Here is a 20,794-nt window from a genome sequence, read left to right as displayed (position 1 = left end):
AATAAATCATATATAATTACAAACCACAAATTCCAAATATAACAAAATTCACACTTTAATGGTCTCCAATAACATACAAAAGTATACTAACTTCCATCAAAAGTCGCTAGTCTAAAACTTCCAACTTTTATCTCGGAAAACAAACTTAAAGGGATGAGATAACGCTCAGTGAGGCCAAGAAAATCAAGCAAGCAAGCAGCACCAATTAATCAAATAGCATTTTTGAAAGCTACTTTAACATGAACTTTTATTTAAGTGCATAAGTAGGAAACAAACACACAGGGAAGGATACAGGAGTTTTCAGGAGTTATTTTCACGTCTCAACCGCTTCAAACCATCTGAGGTTGACTCTCCGTCAACTCAAGTAGTAACATGACTGTAGTGCTCCACTTACTTCCTCCATCCAACATAACACCCTCTCGAATTCGAAATCAAACACGCATGAGGTGACAATACTAATGGAGTACGCCAAGCAAAATCTCAAAATATCAAGCTATAAAAATTTCCATGGTTCACTAAACTTCTCGACCAGACCCCGGCTCGAGTTACAAGGTTGGCTAATGGGTTAGGGCGTCCCTACAAGTATAATTGATCGATGAGACAACGCTCCAATCAACATAGAATTATTCATAGTTCTGAGTCGGGATGAGAAGCTGTATGGATCGAAAACAACTTAAGAGGGGATGAATTAGGTTATTTGAAAACTAATCAAATTATAAGACACTTTTTGGCTCGATATAAAATTTACCCTCTTTTCTAAATGACCACATAATGAACAATTGATTAAGAAAGCAAAATTGCTCAGGAGTAGAAGAGATAATCAATTTATGTTTGTAAGATTGTAAGCAAAAGGGAAAGAATAGCAAACTAAATATTTCCAAATTTCTTTTGAATTTGAATATCACTTTATAGAACAAACCTCTTCAAGTTGATCAAATATAACTAATCTTTGTGTACAAAGGAAGGATCACTTCCTCCTTGCCCCAAGGCATACTTGGTCAAATTAGGAAGTTTTACTATTACTCGGATAACCCTCACAAAACTACACTATTGAAGTATTTTTCTCACACAAGAAGAGTTTATACGAAATTCACACAAACAAGAGTACAAATCTTCTTTGAAGAATATTTTCTTACTAAAATCACTCTAGATCTTTTGTAGTCTCAATGTACAAAAGTTGACCATGCTCTATTTATGTGAGACCAAAAAGTTCATCTATTAATGCTTCCAATGGATAGAAAGCAATTGAAGAGTCAACTAACCGTTGGTAGTGTCGGATGTCTGGTGGACCTGTTTCTTGTGTCCGACAGTAGGCAATGAGCTCAAAAACTTTATTTCAATTCTTTCGAATGTCCGGTACCTTCAATATTTGCGTCCGAAAGTAGATAGTGAAATTGAGAATTCTTCTTCAATCCTTTTGAACGTCCAATGCCTCCAATGCTTTGCGTCCGAAGTATCGCAATGTTTGTCGGGCGTCCGGTGCTTTAATGTTGTGCGTCCGATCGAAGGCAGTGAGTTTGGAAGGAATGATTTAATTTCTTCGGACGTCCGGTGGTAGAGTTTTTCATGCGTGCGAAGTTGCGCAATGATTATCGGACGTCCGATCCAGTCTTCATGAGCGACCGACAGCTTTCATCACTCTTCGCCTCTTTAACTTGTAGTTAATTTTTAAACCTGATTTGCTTCATTGCTGAAAAGATCTTTGAGAAGATGTTAGTAACATCCATTTGTTTTATAAACATCAAAAGTTAGAGACTAAGATTAATAATCTCCCCCTTTTTGATGATGACAAAACAATGAATGGAGGAAAAAAATAGTTGAGTCAAAACTCCCCCTCACATAATGCATCCAAAAAGTTTGTAAGTACACACTCCCCCTCAGGATAACTCGCCCTCACATATTTACCAAGCATTCCATCATAATCTTAACAACCATTTCTCCCCCTTTTTGTCATCATTAGATGATTTTAAGAGCCAATGGCATCAACCCAATGTCAATATACCACATCATACCAAAAAATCAACATCAATGTCATTAATAACATATTGATGATCCAGCAGCAACATATACCAGAAATGCAATTTGATATACAAACGTCAAAACAGCAGAAATACAGTTGACAGACACAGAGAATTGATATCAGAAATCAGTAATCCCACGGGTATACCAATCATTCAGCACTTATTAACCCAAGAACAGAATTAACCAAACAAAAGCTAACTAACAAAAGTAACCAGAAACCATCAAAATATAAAAGTTAACCTACAAACCAACAGAGTTAACCAAATAACCAAAATTCTGAGTACAGATGTGAGAACCCGTAAATACCCTAAAAATTTTCCTAGGGTTTTAGTTCCCTTAATTGCATAATTTTTGCATTTTCTGGCTTAGAAACATTTTCTGGGTTGATTTTATGAGTAATTATAGTTTTTAGATGATTTTTCTAGTATTGGTGAGTTTTTAGAAAATTAAGAATATATACTGGACGTGGGACCCACTAGTGCAAAAAGTTCGAAAAAATTCGGCCAATTAGGTTAAATTCCGGATACTGTGTAAATTTTATCGGGTGTTAAGAGATAAGTAGAGTGTGTGAAGTGATTGATGTGAGAGAGAAAAGAAGTGATAAGAATGCATTAAATAGAGTGACAAGTGTCACCATGTTATTGGTTTTCCTTTAAGATTTACTATTCACAATTTTGACTTTTTTGACCAAAGGATTAAATATCCAAAAATTGCATAAAATTCACAATTTTCTTCTCTTGTTGGCCGGCTCTCTCTCTCAAGTTCAAGGAAGGAAGAAAACCTCTTCAAGTCTTGATTTCTTCTTGCTTCAATCCATAACTCAACCAACTAAACTAGTTTCTACTCCATAAAATCTTTCTAGTTGGTGTTAGTGGTTGATTTGGTGAAGTTTTTGGAAGAGCTAAGGTGTCCAACACCTCTACCTCTCTTGTTACTAGGTGAGTGGTGTGTGTATCTTCCTCCTACATCTAATGATGCTTAAGTTATGCTTATTAGTGATTAAAGTGCTGAAATTTCTGGTTTTATCTTGACTTGAAGTGATTTGGTGAAGTTTTCCATTTATTGATGATTTTTCTGGTTTAATTGGATTATGATGGTGTGGTTGTTTGTGATGATTGGCAATGGCCTATAATAACTCTAGTGGGTGTGAAATGTGGATAAATGCAACCAATTTTGGATTTGGAATGAAAACTGAAAAGTTAGGGTTCTTAAATCCCCAATTCTGTCCGGTTTTGGATCATAGGGTTAGAGGCCGAATTTGACTTTGCTCAAAACATGAAAGTTGTAGGTATTGATGTGTTTGAGGTGCCTGTAAAATTTCAGGTCATTTGGTTTAATGTGGAATGAGTTATGACGAAATTACTGTAGCTGTTCTGCTTTGGACAGAATGCGAAAACTGTACTGGTTATTGGCCATTTTGACTGGAATTGGTTTGGATTTAGTTGTTGGTGTCTTCTGATGAAATGTAGCTGGATGTCTTAGCTAACATATGCCTTTGGAATTTCGGCATTTGGACTTGTATAGACTAAGTTATAGTAATTACAGTTTTGTGTGATTTGCAAACCTGTTTTGGTAATTCTGGTATAGTATTTGGCATTTTCGACCTAGTTAAGCTAGGAACTGGATTGAGTGACCTTCTACATTGTTGTAGCCCTGTTTCATAGCTTCGAAACGGTGGGTCTTACACCCCCATCCGATAACCGTAGTGAAATTGACGCCATTACCGCATAATAAGTGTAAAACAGTTTTCTATTTGGGGCCAAGACTAAGGCCATTTTCTAAATTTCTGATTTGCTATCATGTTCATTTATGCATATAAAACCCTATTGTTGTTGTGTTTAGCATTGTTTGGTGACTCGTTCTCGAGTCTTATTGTATGTGTTACATGTTTTAGGGCGTGACGGTAGCTCACGACGTCTTGGTGACTACGGTGTATGAAACACCACTTTCTCGCTTGGTGAGTATACTACTCACTTAAATGTTACAATGTGGCTTTGTTATATGTGTAATTGATGCCTTGAAGGCTTATTTGCTTATTGGAAGTGATTAAGGTGAGGGTGTACTTGACCGCCCTCACCCCTTGTGATTTTATTCATGGTTAATGACTGTTCACTGAAATACTGTACTGGTTATATGAAATACTGAATTCCACTCATGGAAACTGATTTGGTGTCGTTTGGATGAATGTCCAACGGCTTTACTGTATCACTGAGCTCAACCCCGTTTGGTAGTCAATTGGATCGATGCCGGCGAGGGCTTGGTCGTGAAAATTGTCTTGCCACGGGGACTGTACTGAGGAACCTTGTAGTAATGAGACTCTTGGTTCCGGTATACTCGAGTATTACCAAAAGTGACTGAATGGAGTGCGGGCCCGGTTGGGGTATGATTGGTGGAAGGAAAGGAAGTAAAGTGAGGTCTACGGTTTTGGTACTTTTAACATTGACGGAGGGTCAATGAGGTTGGATCAAGATTGCAAGTGTGGAAATGGGCTCTTGAGAGCCAACCGTATCCTTTCACTGGTTTGATTTATCTCTTAATTGCATATTTGAACTGAACGGTTATGATTATGTGATCTTGACTGCTTTTGTGTGATAGTTGCTCACTGGGCTTTAGCTCATACCGTGCCATTTGTTTTCCTTACAGGAAAATGACCACTTTTGGAAAGAATGTGCTAGTTGGTTCAAGTTGAGCTCATGTGAATGTATATTTTGAATAGCTCCTTGAGGGTGAAAACCCTAAGTGTTTTGTTGCAACCAATGGTTGGCTTGTAAATGGTTATTTGTACATGTATGAACTAGTTGAATATTTGATATGCCGTCTTGGCTTGCAAATGTTGGTTTCCAATGTATATATATGTTTGGTCGATGCTTGGTTGGATTTCGAACTGATACGCGTTTCAAACGGAAAAGAGAAAAAAAAAATTTGGAAAAAGGAAAGGGCCAAATCCGGCCGGATTCTGACGTGTCCTCTACTGTTCATCGCGGCTTCGATTTTCGTTTTTTTTTATTTTGTGATTTTGACCTATTTGCGTGCGTTGGTAAGCTCCGGAGCGCATTAGATCGACGTTAACTGATCCGTAGTCCTGGCGAGAGCTGGGCAGGCAGTCCGCTAACCCCTTTGGTTCGCCTTAGGGGAAAGTGGGGCTGTTACAACAGAGTACTTGAGATGTCAAAATACAAAAGATGCAAATGTCTACTATGAGGTGTCATCCTAAAATGAAGTGCAAGTGCCTAAAGGTGCCTAAATGGTGATCTTGAAAGATCCAAGTCTCCTCTTTGTTAGGTGAAATTGAGCAGGATCCACTTCTTATTCTTTAGTTTCCTCATCATCATCACTGTCTTCAGTTGCTGGACCATTGCCCTTATCTTGTGGTTGAGAACGGGAAGCTTGAACTTCTGGAGTGGGTTCAGTATGTGGAGTTTGCTCAATTGGCTCAGTTCTCGACTCCTTTTGATGCACATTCTCATCTTCTTGTGGGATAGGAGACACAAGTAAGTTCCTTTTGTCAATGAAGGTAGCTTTGTTGCTCAGGTGACATGATCATCATTAGACCATCTACGAGTAGAAGAACATTTGAGGTTCTCAAATAGGGAGATGACCTCAGAGTTAGATGAAGAAGGTTGAGTGAATGATTTTCTAGGATGGATAGTAAAGGGTGAAACAAATTTAGACTGATCTCGAGGAGTTCTAGGGGTGACAAGAGTTTAATGGTGACTCTTTGTCCTAAACTCCAAAATAGACTCCTTGTAGCATCACTTACCATCAAACAATTTCAGATTTTTTTCTTTCAAAATAGGCTTTTGAAAAGATAGTGGATGTACTCGATTTTGGTGACACTCCAGTGAAAGAAATCTTAAAGTGAGCAAAGATTGGAGTTAGAAATTTTTCATAGGAAAGTTTCCTATGGCTATCAGTGCCGATTTTGAGTAAAAACTTGCACATAACAAAGCCGAAATCAATTCTGATCTTTTCAAGAAAGCAATAAAACAAGTAAAACTCTATTTTATTGACATCAATCCTATGACCATCAGTAGGAACCAACTGATTTAAAATCATTAAAAAGATGATCAAATTTTGAGGACTAAAATCCTCCAATTTTGCCTTAGCAGGAGTGTTAAAATGTGTTTGAAAATAGGTCATGAGTTTTGCAATATGAAAATGATGATAGGCAGAAGGAAACTCTTCATAAGAATAAAAGTTTGTAATTTTTTTTCTTTAAAATCATCTTCAATTTTAGTGTTTAAAATAGCATTAACAATGTCAGGATTAAAAGCAATATCAACTAAATTGACTCGAGAAACAAGATCAGTATGTAAGTTACCCTTCCTAAGATTGACAAAGAATTGATAAAACATATCAGAATAATAAATGTTGGGAATGGTCAGAATGTGAGTCTATTTTTGAAATTCAAAAAACTTAATAACTGGTTTAAGGTCAAGTTTATGGAATTCATAAGGGATAATGGTCCCCTGAGTGATGAAGTCTTTCTGTGAAATCAATTCAAACCTCTCTTTCGCATCATCATCAATGAATTTGGGTAATGGAGTAGGTTGTTCATCAGTTTGAGCCTCAAGTTGCTTTCTGGCAGGGCGTTTTCTCTTTCCACTGCGTTGAGCAGATGGTGCACCAGTCTATACATCAGTCCTTGTCCTTGGTGATTTCCTGGTGGAAGGCTCAGCAGTTTGCTATTCCTCAATAGTTTGCTCAGCAGTTTACTGTTCCTCAGTTTGCTCAACAAAAGGCTCAGTGGTTTGCAGTTCCTCAGTTTGAGCAGTCCGTTTCTTTCTGGCAGACTGTGTCCTTTGTCCACCAAGTGCTTTAGTTCTTTTTCTGGGTGATTTCGTGGTGGAAGGTTCGACAATCTCAATGTCTTCATCCCTTAGTCTGGTAGTGCGTCCAGTACTAGCAGATCCTCCCCTTACTCTAACCATGATGATATGCAGAATGTTTTTGTTGCAGAGTACGATGCGAATGTGTCTGAGATGGATTTAGAGTGCGGTATAGACTACAATGTATGCTAGAATTGTCCAAAGAGAGCGAATTTTGAGTGACTAGAGTTTCAGCTGAGAATTGGATTTTGTAGGGTGGTTGGAAGTTGGAGGAAGTTATGAGGGCTAATAGACGTGCAAAAGGAATGTAATGGTATTGGACAGATCAATTTCTTGGAACTTGTTTAGAAGAAAGATGAATTTTTAAAATTTGAAAGTGGGAGAAGAGAAAGGGTTGCGTCCAAGACAACGGTTAAAAATGAATTGAATGAATGAGAGAACTGCTTTATAATACGCATCCTTAGAGTGTTGGACGGCCGAACGAAGAGAAGCGTCCGACACACCCGTCCGAACCAAAAGTTTTCTAGCAAAATGACTAAGAACACTGTCGGACGTCCTTTCTAATGCATCAGACGTCCGATAAAATGTGACCAGAGAATTTTTTAGAGAATCTTTTCTAAGACGCCCAATTTTATTCTCAAAAACACAAATTGGTCCAGTGGTAAGGCTTTTGTAAGAATATTAGCAATTTGATCTTTTGAACAAACATATTGTACACAAATTTCACCCTTTTGGTCAAGATCACGAATAAAATGATGCTTTATATCAATATGTTTTGTCCTAGAATATTGAATGGAATTTTTTGTCAAATTTATGGCACTTGTATTATTACAAAATACAGGCACACAGTCATACTCCAATCCAAAATCATTTAAGTTACTTTTCATCCACATCAATTGAGCACAATAAGCAGCGGTGGCAATATAGTCCGCTTCGGTCGTAGACAAGCATATAGCATTTTATTTTTTACTAAACCATGACACTAGACAATTACCAAGAAAGTGACATGTACCACTTGTACTTTTTCTATCTATCCTACAACCACCAAAATCAGCATCCGAGAAACCACATAGAGAAAATTCATGACATCTTGGGTACCAAAGACCATAGTTCAAAGTTCCTTTCAAGTATCTAAAGATTCTTTTTACAGCAATCAAATGAGATTCTTTTGGACAAGATTGGAAATGAGCACACAAGCAAACAGCGAACATAATATTAGGTCTACATGCGGTTAAATAAAGTAAGCTACCAATCATATCTCTGTACATCTTTTCATCAACTTTTATACCTTCTTCATCCTTGTCAAGTTTGGTAGATGTACACATTGGTGTTCCAACTTGTTTGAAATCTTCCATTCCAAATCTTTTGAGCAGCTCCTTGGTGTATTTACCTTGATTGATGAACGTACCTTTTCGAGTTTGAACCATTTGTAGCCCAAGGAAGAAATTCAATTCTCCCATCATACTCATCTCAAACTTTTTTTGCATAATAGTGGAAAAATTCTTGCACAAACACTCATTAGTAGCACCAAAGATAATATCATCAACATATATTTGTACAATTAGGAGATTTTTGAAACTTTATTTAGTGAAAAGAGTGGTGTCCACAATGCCTCTTTTAAAACCATTCTCAAACTTAACCATTCATATCAAACTCTTGAAGTTTGTTTTAATCCATATAAAACTTTTGAAAATTTAAACACAGGATTTGAAAATGTTTCATTCTTAAAACCGTGTTGTTCAACATAAACCTGTTGATCAATAAAATCATTTAAGAAAGCACTTTTAACATCCTTTTGAAATAATTTAAAATTCTTGAAACATGCAAATGCCAAAAATATTCTAATTGACTCTAGTCTAACTACGGGAGCAAATTTTTCATCAAAATCTATTCCTTCTTCTTGAGTATACCCCTTAACTACAAGTCTAGCCTTATTTCTCATAACTTCATCTTTGTCATTCATTTTATTTCTAAAAACCTATTTTGTGCCAATAATAGGATGATTTTGAGGTCTTTCAACTAGTGTCCAATCTTACTCCTCTCAAATTGATTTAGTTTCTCTTCCATGGCCAAAATCCAGCTTTCATTTTTCAAGGCATCAATAACATTTTTGGGTTCAAAATGTGAGACTAAGGTAAAATTATCCATCAATTACTTAGTGGAGGAACGAATTCTAACCTTCTCGAATGGATCACCAATGATAAGTTCCTTAGGATGATTTTGAGTAAACTTCCAAGCTCTTGGAAGATCACTAGGTGTACCATCCCAAAGCTTGATTATCTTTTGAATTGTCTTCTAGTAGAGCATTGTCTTGATCATGAATTATGAGTTTCTTGAGTCCCTCTTGAACACCTACATCATCATCCTCACAACAACTCTTGGGAATATTATCATTATATTCATCAAATGTGACATGTATGGCTTTCTCTATGACAAGAGTCCTTCTATTATAGAATCTAAAACCTCTTTTGTTTTCACAATAACCCAAGAAGATCCCTTCATCAGATTTCTTATCAAAATTTTCAAAGTGTTTCTTGATATTTAAAATAAAACATTTGCAACAAAAAATTTTGAAATATTCAACAATTGGCTTTTTATCAAACGTTAACTCATAAGAGGTTTTGTTCAAAATTGGTTTCAAAAGAACTCTATTCATAGCATAACAAGCCGTATTTACAGCTTCGGTCCAAAAATATTTTACCAAATTGTATTCACTTAACATGGTTCTCGCAACTTCTTGAAGAGTTCTATTTTTTCTTTCAACAACACTATTTTGTTGTGGAGTTCTTGCAATAGAAAATTCATGAGTGATTCCATTATGATCACAAAATTCTGAAAAATCATAAAATTTAAATTCCAACTCATTGTAACTTCTAATTTTAATAATTTTCAACCCAATCAGATTTTGAACTTTTGCAAATAAGGAAACAAAATTTTTGAAAGTATCATCTTTGTGGGCAAGAAACATTATCCAAGTGTATCTAGAATAATCATCAATAATAATCAAACAATATCTTTTACTACCCAAACTATCAATTTGGGTAGGACCAAACAAATCAAGATGTAAAAGTCCTGAAGGTTTTGAAATAGAAACACATTTTTTGGGTTTAAAAGAAACTTTTATTTGCTTTCCAAATTGACAAACATCACAAATTTTATCCTTTTTAAAATTAATTTTTGGGAAACTTCTAACAAGTTTCTTTTTGGAAATTTCTTTTAACAAATCCATGTTGAAATGACAAATCCTTCTATGCCACAACCAAGGGTCTTCATTCTCAACTTTAAGACATTTAAAACTAAAGGAATCAACATTTTCAAGAATAACTACACAGATGTCATTTATCCTTTTTTCCTTGAAAATAATATTAAACTTAGAATCAAGAACAAGACACTCATACTTTTTGAATAGTACAAATAGATTTCTATCATACAATTGACTAACACTTAACAAGTTATAGTTCAGATTATCAACTAGAAGGACATTATGAACAAAAGTTTGACCATTCTTACCAACATCTCCTATTCCAACTATTTTGGCTTTGTTATCATCCCCAAACGTTACTTTTCCACTTGATTTTGACTTGACCTTGATGAATTGTGATGGATCACCCGTCATATGCCTTAAACATCCATTATCAATAAATCATTTTAATTCCTTAATGATGTTCGCCAAGTTCACCTATACAAAAGTTCACAAGATAATATTTGGTACCCTTTACTTTTTGGGTTCTTGAGAGTTAACATTATATCTAACTATCCACATGTATTTCATACCATTTCTCATATTCTTCCTTACACAGCAATTACTTTTCATGTGATCAATTTGATAACAAAAACTGCACATAGTCACCGAATTACTTGTATGGACAGGTTTAACAAATCTGACTTGGTTTCTCCTATAAATGATAAATTCATTTGCACTAGAATTCAGTCTTTTCTCATGAATGCCAAAATGAGATATTGATTCATTCCTTTGAAAACAGTTTTGTTTCTTGTGTTGAAACAAATCATTTAGACAATCCATTCTCTTTTTTAAGTTACTTTGTTCCTTTTTAAACAAATCACAAAAGTTTTGTTTTTCTATCAAGTTCAAAAAGTAAAACAGTTTCATTCTTTTTGAAGTGATCATTTTCATCTTTTAGATTCTTGTTTTGTCGAAAAAGGTTTGCATTACCTTGAATAAGAAAATTGATCTTTTGTTTTAGTTGCTTGTTTCTAGTATAGAATTCTTTCAAATTATCATGCAGTCTCTCAATGAAGGAATTAACATCTTCATCATCACTATTAAGTTGAGAGTTGCAAGTAGTTACCTCATCATCCCAATGGCCATGAAATCCATTTGAGCAGATTTTTCTTTTTCTTTAACATCACCGTTTGAGTTGCAATCATTCCAGGTGATTTGAAAGTTGTTGAATCTAAGTTTTCGTTCAACATTTCCTTCACTCTTCTTCTTCATTGGGTACTCATTCATGTAATATCCCAGTTGGCCGCATTCAAAGTACTTGTCAACTTGCTTTATATTTGCCTCTTGCTTTCCTTTGTTTCTTGCATTGTTGAACTGATTTGAAGATGGATTGCTGGATCCTTCTTTCTGAATCTCCTCTTGTTGAGGATTCTTTTGAAATTTCTTGTGATAAGAGTAAGATTATTGTCGTCAACTTCCGCATCGTCTCCATTCAAAGAGGCCGAGTCATCTTTATCTTGAAATGCTTTTAGAGCAATGCTCCTTCTCACCTTTGCATCCTCTTCCTTTTGTACCTTGGACTTAAGGTTTAGCTCATAAGAGATTAGAGAATTAATAAGAGATTCAATAGATATAGAATTTAGATCTTTAGCCTCTTTAATGGCAGTCACCTTATTCTCCCAATCTTTGGTCAAAACATTCAAGATTTTTTTATTTTTCTCACCTAGGGAATATTTCTTTTCTAGCACCTCTAAATGCTTAATGAAATCATTGAATCTATAATACATCTTGTCGATATTTTCATAAGGTTTCATCTTAAATGATTCATACTTGGTAACTAGGATAGATTTCTTTTATTCTCTCACATTCTCACTCCCTTCTTGGATTTCTCTCAATTTATCCCAAATCTATTTAACTGACCTACAACCTTTGACCCTAACAGACTCATTTGAATCTAAAGTACTATACGTGTTATTCATAGATTTGGCATTCAAAATAAGGTGGGTTCTATCATCACCAGTTAACTCATTTCTGATTTTTGGTCTTGGCTATGAATGATTTCATCTATTATAGAGGCATCATATGGATCTTCATTAACAATAAACCAGGGTTCAATATCAATAGATTGCAAGAAAATAATCATTCTCTCTTTTCAACTCACATAATTGGATCCATTAAACATTGGAGGTCTAGTGACAGATTGATCTTAAAAAAATATGGTATTGTTGGTTGTCATTTTTACTCCAAAGCCGATTGAATTTAATTTCTAGGAGACCATGCTCTGATACCAATTATAACGATCGAAGACAACCTAAGAGGTGGTGAATTAGGTTATCTAAAAACTAATCAAGTTATGAGACATTTTTTGGCTCGATATGAAATTTACCTTCTTTTCTAGATGACCACACAATAAACAATTGATTAAGAAAGCAAGATTGCTCAGGAGTAGAAGGGATAATCAATTAATGTTTGAAAGATAGAAAGCAAAAAGGAAAGAATAGCAAACCAAATATTTTCAAACTCCTCTTGAGTTTGAATATCACTTTATAGAACAAGCCTCTTCAACTTGATCAAATGTGACGGCCCCACCTCCCCCTAGGGCGTACCCCAGGGTTTAACGGACCGCCTGCCCAACTCTCGCCAGGATTCAGTCACTTATAGCTCAAGAAAAAAACTAACAACGTACATCCATAGAAAATAAATAACACATCCACTTCAACTTAATATATACATTGATACTCAAATCCAGATACAAAACTTCTACAAACCAAACTTTTTCAAAGTGTTTACAATCCAAGTCCAATCAACTCTAGTCGGGTACTAGCATGAGTACAATTGCAAAATTTAAAACAACTAGACTACGCTAGTCTGTGCAAGTCACAAGCCTCGCTCGTACTCCCTGTAAGGAAAACAAATGGCGTGGAATGAGTTAAAAACCCAGTGAGGTTCCAAATAGCAAATTGACCATTTTCGAAAGTACGAATATCAATGTAGCAAATTAATGAGTATCAAAAGTTCAGAAAGGGGAACAATAATACTTCTTCAAGTAGCAAATCTCAAAGTGGGCGAGTATAAAAGTTTTTCAGAAGAAACAATAATCCAATAAACAATAATCATTCCAAAGTATAAGAATACGGATGGCTCTCAGGAGCCAAATTCCCATTGCATCACCAGAATCTTGATCACGTAATAGTTGACACTCCGTCAACTTTCAAGTAAAGAAACCAATCCAGTAGAGCACCACTTACACTACTCTCCGTCCACCATTCACACCCCCTATTGGGCCCAAAATCCTCAATAAATACGAGTGGTAATACTCGAATATACCGATTAGTCGAGGAGATATCACTTCACTCAACAGAACAAAAAACCCAGGGTTCGTTACCTAATCGACCAAACCCTTGCCGACTCGACTCGAGTAACTCGTCACAGGGTTTCTGGAATTCCAGAAACTGCGCACATCATAAACAAGTATACCAAATCAATTGTAACAATAAACAAGTATATATCACATGAGGGCAAGTGCGATAAAGTACACTCTCGCCCTAACAATTCACGTATATAACATGTAATCACATTGGTCACGTATCAAATACAAGTATCGAGTTCAATTCAGTATTTGAAAGCACTCACCAAAAGATATAGTGCCTTTACTGGTCATTTTCAGGTTGTACTTTGGGTTTGGAGTCCAAATCTGCGATAAAACTCAGTTTAAGAACTTTGAAACAGGACTAAAATTCGAAACTTAGACGTTTCGTTTAATAAGAATCAAGAAAAGGAAATTCACTTAGAGAATATTCGTGAAATACTCGCTCGCTTTTCAAACTATATAACTTTGTAACATTTATACTTGAAAATGCCATTTGAGTCTAAAGTACAAAGAAAACACATTCCTAGTAGTCATGATTGTATTTCTCAAGGGTACAAGTTTAGCCAAATCCTTACTTATATACCTCGGTAAAAGAAGACGCAAATATCCTAGATGGTTCAAGTAGTAATCACTCTTAAGCCTTACTCAAGTCGTAAGTATATTTCTCTAGTTCTCGAGCGTAAATTTGGGCAGCATGCCCTTTGTATTTACCTAATTTTCCAGCCATTTACGGCTTCATTATTTTTCTCAGCCAATCCCAAAGTCATACACAATATAAATTCATCACAATAGCCGTTCAATAGGCTCAAGGTAATACAAGTACAAAATCAAACTAGCGACATGTGCGGAAATGAGGTTTAGCAAAAGACAGATTTGACATGGTTTTGTGTAACGAATACAACCGAAGCTACGTTTATCGAATTGGGGTACCATTTATATCATTTCGAAGCTAATACAAAGGCCTACAATTTTCATGTAGATCACTTAGTCCAAATTCCAGTGTAACCCAGTCAAATTCCCAATTCACAAAACCAAATTCTAACTAACCGGCCAGTTAACCGTACTACCTTAAAATGGCCATATCGCAAGCTACCAAAGTCCGTTTAAGGCGTTCTTGGAGGCTTTGAAAAGATAAGACAAAGTATTAAAACTTTCATGTTTTGACTAAAAGCTAGTTCTGTGACAGCCCCACCTTCCCCTAAGGCGAACCAAAGGGGTTAGCGGACTGCCTGCCCAGCTCTCGCCAGGACTAACGGTGCAGTATAGAGCGATCTTTCACGTTCCGGAACTTATAACGAGAGCAAATAAGGCAAAAGGGCAAAATAACCCAAAATAAAAGAAAATGAAATCCGGAGTCGGCCATGAATAGTAACCGACTCGTCCGAACCCAACCAAACATCGAATTACATATACCACATAACATTTAGCCTTTACAAACCAAAAATGACATTTAAAAGTGATACAAAAGTCACTACATATATGGTTTGCCAAAACAAAAGTGAAAACGGCCCTAATGATACATTTAGGGTCCCATTTTATATACAATACAAAAGAGTCATTCATCTAGTTCATTCGGCAACCATTTATCAAAATTCATTCCAAAAGAGTCATATTCCTGTAAGGAAAACAAAAGGAACGGGGTGAGCTAATTGCCCAGTGAGAATACAACTCAAGCAACCAAGTTCATGAATACATCAAGTTTAACAGTCCAATTTACCAAAATAAATAAAGCCACACATTAATAATGAGGATAAAAGGATACGGGTGGCTCTCAAGAGCCCTTTTCCTCGTTTGAATTCTTGATCAGGTCTCATTGACTCTCCGTCAATGTCTGAAAGGTAACCAACCGTAGACTCCTCTTAACTTCCATTCCCTTCCTCCTAACATTCCTCAACCGGGCCCGAAATCCAAACTCTTACATTGTGGTATTACTCGAGTAAACCGGAATCAAGAGTCTCTCATACTACAAGATTCCCTATGATGTTGCCCCAAGGCACATTAATTGGCACGACCAAGCCCTCGCCGGCTCAATTCAATCAATAACCAATGGGGTTGAGCTCATGGATAATATTTGAAGTCATGTATTTCATTTCATATAACATTTCATATAACTTTCCAATAACATGCGAAACAATAAGTGAAAGTGATAAAGTACACTCTCACTTGGATCAATCAACATTCAACATCTCAAGTACAAAGATCAAAGCCATGTAATAGCACATAAGTGAGTAGTACACTCACCAAGCTAGCACAATGTGGTTTCAAACACTTTAGTCAAAAGAACGTTGTGCACCACCGTCACGCCCTAAAAACATGCAAACAAATACAATGAGACTCGATAACGAGTCATAAACCAAGGCCAAACATGACCCCAATAAGGTTCCATAAACATTTACAAACAATAGAGGAAACCAGAAATTTCGGAAATGTAACTAGCATTGGCCCGGAAAAATACAGTTTTGACGTCATTTTGCGGTAATGGCACAACTCTCACTACAATTATCGGATGGGGGTGTAAGACCCACCATTTCGAAGCCAAGAAACAGAGATACAACAAAGTAGAAGGTCACTCAATCCAGTTCCTAACACAACTAGGTCAAATATGCAAAATACTATACCAGAATTCCCAAAACAGGTTTGCAAATCACACAAAACTGTAATTACTATAACTCAGTCTATACAAGTCCAAATGCCGAAATTCCAAAGGGATAAGTTAGCTAAGACATCCAGCTACATTTCATCAGAAGACACCAACTCCAAAATCCAAACCAATTCCAGTCAAAATGGCCAATTACTATCGCAGTTTTCGCATTCTGATCAAAGCAGAACAGCTACAGTAATTTCGTCATATCTCACTCTACACTAATCCAAATGACCTGAAATTTTGTAGGCACCTTTAAAATGTCATTCCCTACAACTTTCATGTTTTGAGCTAAGGCCAATTCGGCCTCTATCTAGTACCTAAAAATTCGGACAGAATGTACCCTTAAGAACCCTAGATTTTCCAATTTTCTTCCAAAACAGAAATTGGTTGCAATTAATCACTTTTCCCACCTCCTTAAGTCATTATAGATCATTTCCATACATCATAGAGAGCCACACCATCATGCTTGAATTAAAACAGAAAATTCCCCAAAAATAATAAAAAAATCATCAATTCAACCACAAATCAAGAATTAATCCATAAACTTGCATCTTCTACTTCCACTAAGCATGATTTGAGCATCAATTAAAGAAGGAGGGTGGTTCTTCACAACTTACCTTTAAAACAAGAGAGAAAGAGCTATGGGTCACCTTAACCTTCCAAATAACTTCACACAACAACTCACCACCACTACTTGAAGGTGTTTTATGGAGAAAAATCAAGGTTGGATGGTTGGTTTTGATGATTGAAGCAAGATTGAAGCCAAAACTTGAAGAGGTTTTCTTTCTTCCTTTGAGAGAGAGGGCCGGCACTTGAGAGGAGAAAATGGTGCAATTTTTGGCTAATTTTGTGATTTATTTGGTCAATGGTAAGACATGGAATAGTAGTCTTAAAGGTAACCCAATCAAATGGTGACACTTGTCACCCAATTTAATGCAAGTCTATCACTTTGTTCCCTCTCACATCAATCCAAATAGCTTCCTCTAATTATCTCCTAACACCCGATAAAATAATTCCAGTATCCAAAACTTAATCTAGTTGGCCGAATTTTTTCGGACTTTTCGCACTAGTGGGTCCCACGTCCGGTATCTGCTCTTAATTTCTCAAAATCTATTCGATACTTGAAAAATCATCTAAAAATTATATCTGCTCCTTAAATTTATCTAGAAAAATTTTCTAATCACGAAAATGCAGAAAACAAGTCATGAAAAATAATAAAACTTAGAAAAATGAAAATTACGGGTTCTCACAAGTTCAGTACGTATCAAAGTGAAAAAATGCAACCAACTTAGTGTATTGTCAAAACTGTCCACTGACTTTACTCCTAGGGCAGTCAGGGTATTTTCATCTTTTCACAGGCTATGTTGCTCCGATTGAGATGAAATTTTGTAGGCAATCATAAAATATCATTCTATACAACTTTCATGTTTTGTGCTAAACCTAATTCGGCCTCTAACATGATAAAATAGAATCAGGCAGAACTGAAACTAAATTTTCCAGAAATCTGGAATTTTGTTATATTCAAGCTATACTTCTCATTTTTACTTTAAACTACCACTACTTTCACCTTTACAAGATCATATACCATATATATATACATCATACAACACCTAACCCACAAGAAACCCTAACTCAAAAGTCATCCATCTAATCATTCAAATCACTTGAAACAAGCATCACAAGCATAATACCAACATTAATATCTAACTTAATCATGATTAATGGAAAAAGAATGGTTGATCAACCATTATACCTCAAGACACAAGCTTGCAAGGATGATCCTTCACCACCTCTTGAAATTTTTGGTTCCTTAGGCTTCCCAAGCTTCCAAACGAGTGATTAATCGGTTTAGTTTTTCTTGTTTGCACTCAATCAAGCAAAACCCAAGATGGATTGAATCTCTCCTTCTCTTGTTTTTCCCTCCAAAGCCACGACCAAGACCAGCAAGAAATGAAGAAAAATCATCTAAGAAGAAAGATAAGAAGGCAAGACAAAAGGTTGGTCAAGGAACCATAGGTGGTTGACACTTGTCACCACCAAAACCAACTAAAATTTTGTTTTCTTTTCCTTGCATTTTGGCCACATATTTCAGTTATATGGCTGAGGATGAGGGGGATATTTTTGAAAAATATCAAGGGTATGTAGTGGTAGGGAAGTGGTGGTCAAGTGGTGCACTCAATCGGTAATGAACGGTACACTTCGGTTCAACCCGATTTTTCTTATTTCGCACGTACTAGGGTTTTCACTTATAATTCACTATCTTATGGTTATTACTTCTAATCAAATACTTAATATCATCTAAAACTCACTCTTAATCACCAAATTTAGTGCACACATCTCATCGAGTGAGCACACAGTCAAAATACGTAAAAAACCCTAATTTACCCGAACAAAAAACCTAAAGGGAAAACCCTTGATTCTATGGTGGATTGTAATTACTGAGGGTGTGAATGAGTAGTAAAACTATTAAAAAGGAATAAATGCTAAATAAAAGGAATTTTAAGAAAAATATGAGGGATTTTACAATTCCATTTGTTACAATTATGGTTTCGATTAAAATATAAGGGATTTAGGAAAATCGGGTAGTCACAAGTAAACTAGGGTTTTTACCTTCTAATCACTAATTTATTATTATCACTTCTAATCATATAATATTTTCTCATCCAAACGTCACTCTTACCTACCAAATTTGATCCTCACTCCGTACCGAATAGTCACATTACGGAAAAACGTGAAAACCCTAATTCGCTCTAACTTGTAAACGGACAACGAAAACCCTTACTTCTATATTCATTTACACTTATTGTGGGATGATTGGGTAGTAGGGCCATCATAACTGAATAATTTTCAAATAAAAGGGCATTTTTAAAAGAAAAAAATAAGAAATTTGCAAGTCCTCACACCAAATACAATCAATCTTTGTATACAAAGGAAGAATCACTTCCTCTTTGCCCTAAGCTACACTTCGTCAAATTAGAAAGTTTTACTATCACTCGGATAACCCTCACAAAACTACACTATTGAAGTATTTTTCTCACACAAGAAGAGCTTACACAAAATTCACACAAACAAGAGTACAAATTTTCTTTGAAGAGTATTTTCTTACTAAAATTACTCTAGATCTTTTGTAGTCTCAATGTGCAAAAGTTATTTGGAAGTGGTTGACCATGCTCTATTTATATGAGACCAAAAAATTCTTCTATTAATGCTTCAAACGGATAGAAGGCAGTTGAAGAGTCAACTAACCGTTGGTAGTGTCGGATGTCCAGTGGACCTGTTTCTTGCATCCGACAGCAGCCAATGAGCTCAAGAAATTTATTTCAATTCTTTTGGACATCTGGTACCTTCAATGTTTGCGTCCGAAAGTAGATAGTGAAACTGAGAATTCTTCTTCAATCCTTTCGGACGTCCGGTACCTCCAATGCTTTGCGTCCGAAGTATTGCAATGTTTGTCAGACATCCGGTGCTTTAATGTTGTGCGTCCGATCGAAGTCAGTGAGGTTAGAAGGAGTGACTTAATTTCTTCGGACGTCCGATGGTGGAGTTCTTCATGCGTTCGAAGTTGTGTAATGATTATCGGACGTCTGATCTAGTTTTCATGAGCGTCCGACAGCTTTCATCACTTTTTGCCTCTTTAACTTGTACTTAATTTTTGAACCTGATTTGTTTCATTGTTGAAAAGATCTTTGAGGAGATATTAATAACATCCATTTGTTTTATAAATATCAAAAGTTAGGGACTAAGATTAACAGAGGCACCTCCCACCCGAATATGGTGTAGTATATGCTGTTGCTTAGAGAATCGATCATAGCACTGAGTCGGGATGAGAGACACTTCCAACCCGAATAGGATGTGGTACATGCTGCCGCTCAATGCTCACGAGTTAAAACATGTTCGAGTACAAGTGCAATTCATAAAAATTCATGTAACAAGTATCATTTAATCAAGAGAGAAAGAGGACGAGGGTGGTAAAATACACCCTCGTCTCAGCAAGTTCACGTATCATATAATACTTGTACAAATATCATTTCGATCATATTAACATTAAACATGCACTTGACACTCACCAAGAGCCAAGAACAAAATAAGAGCAAAACGAGAGATCAGACAAACTCCTTGGCATCCCCTTGACCACCTGAAACATGCACAATCACGATTACCTAAGTACTCGATCAGGACTAATACTAAAAATATTTTTTTGCTACCCACTCTCAAGGTGACAAGTTCAAGTCAAGTTAAAGGAGTTTTTCTCACTAAATCATTGAAATAATATTCAAAGAGAATTCAAATGTCGTTTTCGATTCAACTCTTGGCAAGAACCCTTAGTTCCAAGAGAAAGTACCATATTTACTTTTTGACACGAAAATCGAGAAAATGATAGATAGTTTTCATCTCTCAAAACTTCTAGTTCTACGCCTAAGTTTTAGAATATAAGGAGCATTCACATTTTCTAAACTAATGGAGTCGAAATTCATCAAAATTCCACTCATTTCCATAGTAAATGTTAAAGTTAAAGGTTCCAAGTTTCAAGTATAAAACTAGTGAAATTCTCCAAGAATTACTCTAGTTAAAACGCTCCATTTTTAGAGTTCAATCTCATGAAAATCAAGGGCATAAGACTAGGATTGAAATCTATTTCTCAAGTATGAAGTGAGGTGTAATTAACCAAGAAAGTTAAGCAACCAAGAAAACACATCAAGAGAGGTTCAATCCTTTGAAAACCAAGATTCAAAGTGAAGGTCTAA

Source organism: Coffea arabica, chromosome 9c (genome assembly GCF_036785885.1).
Source record: "Coffea arabica cultivar ET-39 chromosome 9c, Coffea Arabica ET-39 HiFi, whole genome shotgun sequence".
Classification (NCBI taxonomy): Eukaryota; Viridiplantae; Streptophyta; class Magnoliopsida; order Gentianales; family Rubiaceae; genus Coffea; species Coffea arabica.
This window is presented reverse-complemented; position numbering follows the sequence as displayed.